We start from the raw sequence: 9,403 nt of genomic DNA on the forward strand, positions 1-9,403 counted from the left end.
TTTCCGGGCTTGTCCCGTGACAGCGGTTGGGCGCTCTTTATACTGGCATTGCCAGAAGTTTATAGTGGCACTGCCACATGTTCCTGTTTTGCATGCTATATTTCCGGGCTCGTCCCGTGACAGCGGTTGGGCGCTCACTTGCACTGACTTTGCCAGGTGCTATATGGTTAAGTGATGCATGTTTCTGGAATTGTGATTCCTGTTTTCCTGTCCACAGGTTCCAGGGCGGGAGCAGTTCGGGTCATTATCTTCAGCCACTCCATCGTTTCTGGGCAAGGAAGAGGGCGGTATCCAGTAGCTTTGGCATGCAGTTGCAGCTTGGTTCCTTGGCTACTGTGCATTAGGTTGCACGGCGGGGAATGCTGTGGGATCAGCTTCTTCCTGCTTTTTATGAGTTTGTGCATGCCCATGCCCAGCCTCACATTGTTGTTATACTTTTGGGAGGGAACGACCTGGGCCAGAGGACGACTCTGTCCTTGAGGCTTCAGGCCTACAGCGATATTCTCCACATTAATCAGCATCTTGCAGGACGGTCATCTTATGGTCTGACCTCTTGCCTCACAGTGTTTGGTGTTATGCCTCTGATGTTAAAAAGATTGAACTGGATAGGACGAAGGTAAATTCATATGTGAGGCGGGCGGTACCCCTTTACGGAGTCGGTGTCATTTATCACCCAGGCATCAGCTATGATGCGCCCCAGTTGTTCAGAAGCGATGGAGTACACCTTTTGGTGTTGGGCAATTATCCTTTTCTTCTTGAATTGCAACTGGGCCTGCGGAAATTTGTTTCCGTGTGGGGCGGTGGGGCCAAGCGCTAGGCTGACCCCCCGGGTGGCAGGTGTCGTGCGGGTTTTGGGTAGGTAAGGTCATATCGGTGTACACCGCAGGGTGGCAAGGGCCGGGTGGACTCCACGCTTGGTCATGCTGGCATTCCCGGCTGGGTGGCGCAGGCTGGATGAACCTCGGCCTGGTGGTAAAGGCGCACCGCGGGTTCGCTCGGGTGGCCTGAGCTAGCCTGCCACCCTGCCCCTTCGGGGTGACAATGAAGGGGGCGGCAGGCTTGTACTGACGCTGCCCTGAGTCTGGTGTGGTCGCCCAAATCACTATAGGGGGAAGTAGACGGGCAGCTCCGTTTCCCCCATGTAGAACCCGCATGACTTATTTGTTAGGCCCTGTTGCAATCTGAAGTATATTTAAATAGTTAATAAAGTGGCCCTTTGTACCATATACCCTTGCCTGTGTCTTTATTGGGGGGTGCTGGGTAAATAGATAGCTTTGATAGAGTAGCTGCTTGGCTAACAGTGACATACATAAAATAATTGTGGAGATATATAAAATCAGCTACTTATTTCTTGTTGTTTTATTCTGATTGTAGTGTTTGTTGTTATTTTAGAAGCTACAATCTGCCCTGATGTCTTTACCTTGAAGGGTGGGATTCTAGCAATATAACAGCATTTCAGGTAGGTTCTCTGTTTTTATTTCTTTGGGATTATACAGAAGGCTTTGATTCTTTATTGAGGACAGTCCCAGTCTTAAAGCAATTTGTAAACATCATTTCAGGCAGCAGTTTCGTGGAAACAACAAACTGTATGACAGATCAGCAAGAGAAGTACTCAGACAGAGCACCTAAAAACTGGACTCTCTGCCTCCAAGCCAGTCCACTGAGAGATACACAGCCCAATCCTAAGTGCCACTTACACCCTCAGTGCACACGTTCGAACTGCATAATCAGCTTTATGGCCGTCACAAACACAACAGCACGAGTGTGTTACTTGGCCACTTCCACTAGCAGCAAGTGGCCTGGTCCACATGAAGATGGGTGCTAGATACCCGCTAGTGCTTGTAAAGCCATACTGGGGTTGGAAGAGAGGTGGAATGGAGTTGAATGTAGTGGGGTCTGGGCAGAATGGGGAGTTGCAAGATGGGATAGAATTCCGACAAGGCTCAGGACAGGGATGGGTTGGCTGACAGTGGCATCCACTGAATCCTAATGCTCTTACCAGGTGCAATCCACCTTCCCAGACCAATGGGGACTTGAGCAGCTATAGATCTGGCACAGGTCTGAGCTGACTCATGGCAGCTGCCAGGGCTTACCCTGGGGCAAGGGAACAAATGTTCCCTTACCCTAAGTAGGCCTCAAAAAGCTGAAACTCCAACACAGGATAAAGTAGAAGTTGTGTTGGTGCCATTGCAATGCCACATGTGGAGTTAGAATTGGGTTGACAATGTCAGCATTACCATACTTTAAAAAACTAACTGGGAAGTCTGATTACAGCAGCTGTCTTGAAGTGACAAGTCTTACACATCAAACTCTCCCCATCATAAGCAGTTCACAATGACCAGATTACTATTTGCAAACAAAACAAAACAAAAAATCAGCAAATTGGATGTACCTGCCAATTCTTCCCTTTGTCGCTGTTATTACTTCCTAACTCATCCCATTTTCAAGATTATCATCCATCAGTAAGCTTACAAAAAATTCAGAGGTATTTTTTTTTAATAGGCTTTTCATGTTTTCACACACATGATGTTAAGGAACCAGACAAGGATTACCGAATTCATTCTCCTGGGATTTGAAGATTTCCACAATTTGCAGTTAATGCTGTTCCTGATGTTTCTAGTGATTTACCTGGTGACCATGAGTGGAAATCTTCTGATACTTTCACTAGTCTTATCTGATGCTCACCTTCATACTCCCATGTACTTCTTCCTGGCAAACCTCTCCATCTTGGAAGCTTGCTCGAGTTCCAACATATTGCCAAGGATGCTGTCAGCTCTTTGGACTCAGAAGAGAAGAATTTCATTGAGCAGCTGCTTCACCCAGTGGTATCTCTGTGCTTCCTTCTTAGTGACGGAATGCTGCTTGCTTTCTGCAATGTCTTATGATCGATATCTCGCCATCTGTAAACCACTCCATTATGCAACAAGCATGAACACTCGGACTTGTACCCAGTTAGCAGCTGCATCTTGGATCAGTGGATTTACAATATTTTTGGTATTACTCATTCTGATGTTAGTGAAATTAAATTATTGTGGCCCCAATGTCATAGATCATTACTTTTGTGACTATTTTCCACTTCTCAAACTGTCTTGCAGTGATCCTACGTTGCTAGAAATTATCGGTTTCATTTTGGATTGCATACTTGTCAATCTTCCTTTTCTTCTCATCCTGACATCATATCTTTATATTATAGCTGCCATTCTGAGAATCCCCTCTGCTACTGGGAGGATAAAGTCCTTTTCAACCTGTTCCTCTCACTTGGCAGTGGTCTCCATTTTCTATGGGTCTTTAATACTTGTCTACATATTACCAAAAACTGATGAAATGAGAAGAAAAGAAATGTTTTCCTCACTTTTATATATGGTTTTGCCTCCTCTGGCCAACCTCTTCATATACAGTCTGAGAAACAAAGATGTGAAAAATGCCTTGAAAATGATATTGACAGGATTGTGTCATACAAAGCAAGTATCATAATGTTAGTCATTGCATTTGTCTGGTAACAAAAACATGAACGTTGTGTTTTGGCCATTTATTCTATCTAGTGTATTGGCTTTGTGTGAGAAGATTGTAAAAAAAAAAATTCTTGTTTTTTTTAGTCTGAGGTTTTTTTCTGTTCTATATTTTCTCCTATACATGCGTATGTACGTACATAAACCATGTGTAGCATTTACAGCTACCTAGATCTCACTGAAGAAATCGAAGACAATCCTGAATTTTTTTCCCCCTCCAATGCCTATCAGAATCACTGCTGGATAACACTTGCCAGAAGTACTGCATCTACTCACGTATGAGTCAAGAAATTTAAGTCTTAAGATTGAACTTAAAAACTTGTGTTGACTTATCTGCGAATCTGGAAACATACACATTAGATGTAGCCAAATTGGTCAATGACTAAGGATTTCAGGATTCTGATTTACTGGAGCAAAGCATCAGACTTCACAGCTCCTCCTGGAAGTGACTGCAAAACAGAAGTGATTTCTGAATACACTTTTTAGCTTTTTAGAGGCCTGGGCTCCCTGCACCCCCTGGAGGCTGCCACTTGCTGCTGTAAGTAAAACAAACAAACAAACAAAACCTTCTGTTCCTGACAGCAGCGCAATTCTTGGGGTCATGTTGCTGCCATCCCCCCACCACTGCAAAGACTTACTGCAGTCCCAAAGTCCAAACTGGACTTTGAAAACTGCTGCATTATAATAATATATATTACGACATACATTTTATTGCTACCAGTCTGAAAACCCCATAGCCCTTGTGATAACTCAGGTTAGATCTTCTTCTTGTTTTCCACCAAAGAAAACAAATCCTGGCAGAAGATTGCTGGTTGCCCTTGAGCATAATTCTGACTGGACCACCATGTCGACACCCAGTAATGCCTTGGAAGCTCCGACTGGCAATGGTATTGAGAGTTCAGGGCTGAACGCAATCAAGTAGGCCTTCTCATTGGCACTGGTCCCGCGCCAGTGTCCCAAACCTGTTATACTGCTGATGCTGTCCATGTCGTTACAGCCATTGGTCTACAACAGAACCATAAGCAGGGACAGTCTAAAACTAAAAAAAAAAAATGAAATACTGTGAAATAACACCAAAATTGGGCTTAGACAATGATGAAATAAAATTCCTGCTAAATTAATGAAACAACACCAAAATCTACCTATTCAAGTGACTGTGGAGTGTCTGTGAACCGTTCTGGGTGCTTCTGTGTTTCTAAGCCCCTAACTTCACACGCAGCTCTGCTGCTTTCTCCTAATCCACTGTAGTGTCTTTTGAACATGAGTGTGAAAACGAAGACAATTTCTCACTTGACTATGTATGAGATAAGCATTGGAAAAAGAAAGGTCCTCTGTGCAAATCACTGAGTCATTACTGACCAGTGACATGTTGCCACTTCCACACTGCTTTCATGGCAGACTATAAGCAGGGTGGTTTGCCCCAGTCATGTTACCTTTCCCCCAGCAAGCTGGGTACTCATTTTACCAACCTCAGAAGGATGGAAGGCTGAGTCAAACTTGAACTGGCTACCTGAGATCCCAGCTGGGATCGAACTCAGGTCATGGGGAGAGTTCTGGGTTGCAGTACTGCAGCCTAGCACTGTGCCACGGACGCTCATGAACTAAGCATTACTATTATCTAGAAACACTATAAAGTCAGGGTAAAGAATAATCACACAGATAGTTGGAAGTCTCAACACTGCTGGTTAAAAGAAGATGGCTCTAAGAATTCTGCTGTTGGGATATTCAGTTCATTTGACAGGTGCTTTTAGTGTCATTTGAAGTACTTTCACAGAAAGAAAATGCTCATTGGGTTTGAGGAGCCTCACGGTTTCCCTGCTGCAGTTTGATTAGCTGCAGATAGCTGCGGTATTTCAAGTACAAAGAAAGACCGCTAGCGCTGTGCGCGCTATCGGCCATTGCCCCGCCCCACCTCGTGCGGGCAGGCTGAGGAGGCAGGCTCCCATTGGACCGCGTAGTTTGGCGCGGTGGGGGCAGAGCTCATGTGGGCAATTCCCGCCCGCAGGAGCTCAGTCCGGGGAGCAGCAGCAACCCCACCCGCCCTCCCTTTGCACAGTCTGAGATTAGCTGGTCGCTCTTGCAGGACCGGGTAGGAATTTTTTGCTGGCACCTTGATTGGCCGTAGGTGTCAGTTTTTTCGCCTACCCCAGACTGCTGTATTGGGAGGTGTGGTTCTGATAGGTTCTCTTTCCTCCGGTCACTTGGCATGATGCGTGCGGGGCGGGGTAGGTAGGGCAACTTGGTGTCCATCCAGGGCAGTAAGGTCAAGGGGGGCGAGCCAGAACCGCCCACATGATGCCTAGCCAGCTCAAAGAGGTAGGCTGGCAAACTCCCCTGACTGGTCTGGCTACGCTTGCATGGTTTGCCCAGCGAGCCAGCTGGCCAGCTCCCCTGCCCCCTTTGGGGGGTGACGTAGACAGGCTGTACCCAGTCGATCGACTGGTGACAGCCTGAGTCAGTTGGTTCGCCCTTGAGCCCCGGGGGAGGTAGACGGCTAGGTCCATTTCCCCCAATTTTAGGGCCCCGCACGCCGGGGGGCTAGCCACCTGGCCCCATCTAGCCCTGCTGCTGTTTTGTGTTGTTGTTGTTAATAAAGTGGCCCTAGTTCAACCCAAGAAACCTCAGCCTGGTGACTTATTTGGGGGGGGGGGGGTCAGGGGTAATGATTCTGTTAATATAGCCCATGTGAGTATCAATAGAACCATGGCAGGAGTAACCCCTAAAACTCTCAACCATTGGTCATGGTTCCACTATGTTTTACTGCCTCCAAGTGGTATCAAAACACAAATAACATTGGACTGTTTTTAGTGCAATGTGCAATTTGGCCCTTGGTGGGAACAGAACACCATGTATGATTGTCTCTTATGTCCCTTCAGTACTTTACTAACTGTGTTCCAGGTCACCACGTGCCTCTCTCTCTCTCTCTCTCTCTCTCTCTCTCTTTCTCTGTGTGTGTGTGTGTGTGTGTGTGTGTGTGTGTGTGTGTGTTGTAAGAAGATCAAAGACCTAGGTTGTCTTCTCCACACTCGGAATTGATTTTCCCTTGAGAAAGGATGTTCTGGTGCTTTTTAATCACTGCAATGTTCCTTAATTGTTCTGGTAATGAGAAAAAAAGAAAGAAAAATATTTGTGATTTCTCCTGAAGAAATACAAATTCCAATGAGACACTACAACCTTAATTTTTAGAAAAACATATGATGCAAATGGGTAAACCTCTGAGGCATACATAAAACATGCTATTGGGTAGTACCGTCAAATGAATGGACTAGAAAGCAATCTTGTGACCTTTTTCTTTCTCTCAACAATGTAAGGGAACACTTGCTTATCTTATTATTGGAGCACCTCTTTTGGAAGGTAATATAAATTACTGCACTCCCCCTGCTTGTAATACTTGTACCCCTTCTCAGATGCTTCTGGATTTATGAGTGTTCTTAAGAGCCCACCTTTTCACATAAGGGAAAAAAGAGATGCCCCTTCAAATACAGATATTTTTTTCTTTGACGCTGTGATTAAGATTATTGATACATTTGTGTGACATCACTCTATCACGGTAAGAAGAGGCAGACATTTTTCATGTGGTGTGAATGAATCAAATGCAGACATGCAAAGATAAAGGCCTAAAGAGTGAACTTGATTAATTTTGTTCCTGTTTGAATTCAAACTGCTTGTACTCCATCAGGATGTTATCTCTACCTATACAAACAGCACTGTTCTTGGTAAGGTGTATATGAAGCCTCACAAGGGCTCTGTCACTTGGCTTTCCTTGTTTGTTGAGAAAGATGAGCTCAAATTGGTTAAAAGGATTACTACAAAGAATGCAGAATACAAAGAAAATGATCTTAAGAGATGTTGTTGAAAGGGATGTGACTCCTTGGCCGGTTGTGGTGATGAGAGGTACACAATTTTACTACAGTCATACATCGGAGGCAATAATTATCAGAGCAGCTGTTTGTGGCTATTGAAGCCTGCAGATAGGACAACAAACTGGTATTTAACACCTTGAGTAAACAAGAAGAAGCTACAGATCAGATGATGGAATAGCAGAGCTACAATATGCTAGAGTAAAAGCTCTGAAACAGAAATACTATGGTTGTTCTCAAGCTTTTTAGCATCAGGACCCACCTTTAGTAATTAAAGGGACCCATGTAGCATTATGAGACTTATAGAAAAAAAATCATTATAACTGCTCGAGCCTTCTTTTATCCTTTTAGTATGGTGGGGGGCACCTTCTGGAGCATTTGTTGAGTACCAAGTTCATTGGATTGGGATCATTCCTGTTGGACTGGCATTGTGACAATTGGAGTGGCACTGTGTTCCTCTCAGCCTGCCTTTCAAAGCAGACTGAGGCATGGTTGCCTACTCATGAATATACATGCACAAGCAGCTCAGTTTCATTTTCTATAGGGTTCAATAGTCAGCTCTCAGGAATAGTCTTCCTAGTCAGCTCTCAGCTTGTCAGTTTGGGTTTCACAATTCACCAACAATCAGGCTGCGACCCACTGGTGGGTTGCAACCCACAGTTTGGGAAACATTGCTATAATACAGCATTTCTCAGTGTTGCTCCCCTGAAGTACAACTTGCTGCCGTGCTGTCCTTGGATGTACCACCAGAAGTAACTGGCAATGATGTCCAGATTTGGAGACCACGACCAGAGCTTCCAAGGTCAGTAAGAGGCATAGGGCAGGCGGGTGAGATTTTTCTTGCCCTTGAAAACTGCACACTAGAGCTCTGCCCACCAGCTCAAGCTTCCTATAGCCATTGAACACTCCCATTGTAGTCTCACTGCCAACAGCGCCCAGAGTACCACCAGTGGTATGCGTACCAATGGCTGAGAACCCCTGCTATAATGAACTTATTGCAATATTCAGGGAAAAGTTTGGTAACCTTCAGTCTCGAAAGACTATGGTATAAGCCTACAGCACCTGGTATTCCCAGGCGGTCTCCCATCCAAGTACTAACCAGGTCTGACCCTGCTTAGCTTCTGACATCAGATGAGATCAGGCATGTGCAGGGTTGCATCTACATTGCAGATGGAGTCTCAGTATGGGAGAGAGTGCATTGGATAAAGCTTCGATCCAGACTTTGGTTTGAATATAAGGATCAATGGACTCTTTGACTTCTTATTGAACTTGACCTATCAGGAACTCTATTCCAAATGGCAAAGTCTGATGCCCAACTTTGAATCCAACAATATTAATTCCTGTGAGATTTTTAATGACCGCATAATCAGGCTTTGAAAAAGTAAATCAGAAGTCAGATTCCAGCAACTGTTTTGCACATATGAGTATTGATATCAAGCTCTTTTTATTGCAAGCAGTTTACACAGATAATCACTAGCAAAATTTTTAGTAGTAACACTTTTGTATTTATTTTTCAATAAAATTTTCTTATTTTCACTTGCAGGATGTTAGGAAACGAGACAAAAGTAACAGAATTCATACTCTTGGGATTTGGTGTCTTCCATGATTTCCAGATACTGCTCTTCCTGACAATTCTAGTTGTTTACCTTGTGACCATAACTGGAAACATGCTGATTTTCTCATTAGTTGTTTCTAATGTGCACCTTCACACTCCCATGTACTTCTTCCTGGGGAACCTCTCCATCTTAGAAGCTTGCTCAAGTTCCAACTTATTGCCAAGAGTGTTGTTGGCTCTTTGGACTGGGGACAGAAGAATTTCGTTCAGGAGCTGCTTCACGCAGTTGTATCTCTGCGGTTCCATGTTGGCGACAGAATGTTTTTTGCTCTGTGTGATGTCTTACGACAGGTTTCTTGCCATCTGCAAACCACTGCATTATGCAACCAGAATGAACACTCAAACTTGTACCCAGTTAACAGCTGCATCTTGGATCACTGGATTTACAGTATTCCTAATTTTAATCACACTGATGTTAA

General features: G+C 44.5%; 1 pseudogene; it reads right to left on the reverse strand.

Moving 5' to 3' along the window:
- Nucleotides 1-8,419: 8,419 nt before the first annotated feature.
- Nucleotides 8,420-8,538, reverse strand: LOC136655128 (5S ribosomal RNA; annotated as a pseudogene).
- Between the last annotated feature and the right edge of the window lie 865 nt (nt 8,539-9,403).

This window comes from Tiliqua scincoides, chromosome 5, assembly GCF_035046505.1.
Source record: "Tiliqua scincoides isolate rTilSci1 chromosome 5, rTilSci1.hap2, whole genome shotgun sequence".
Classification (NCBI taxonomy): domain Eukaryota; kingdom Metazoa; phylum Chordata; class Lepidosauria; order Squamata; family Scincidae; genus Tiliqua; species Tiliqua scincoides.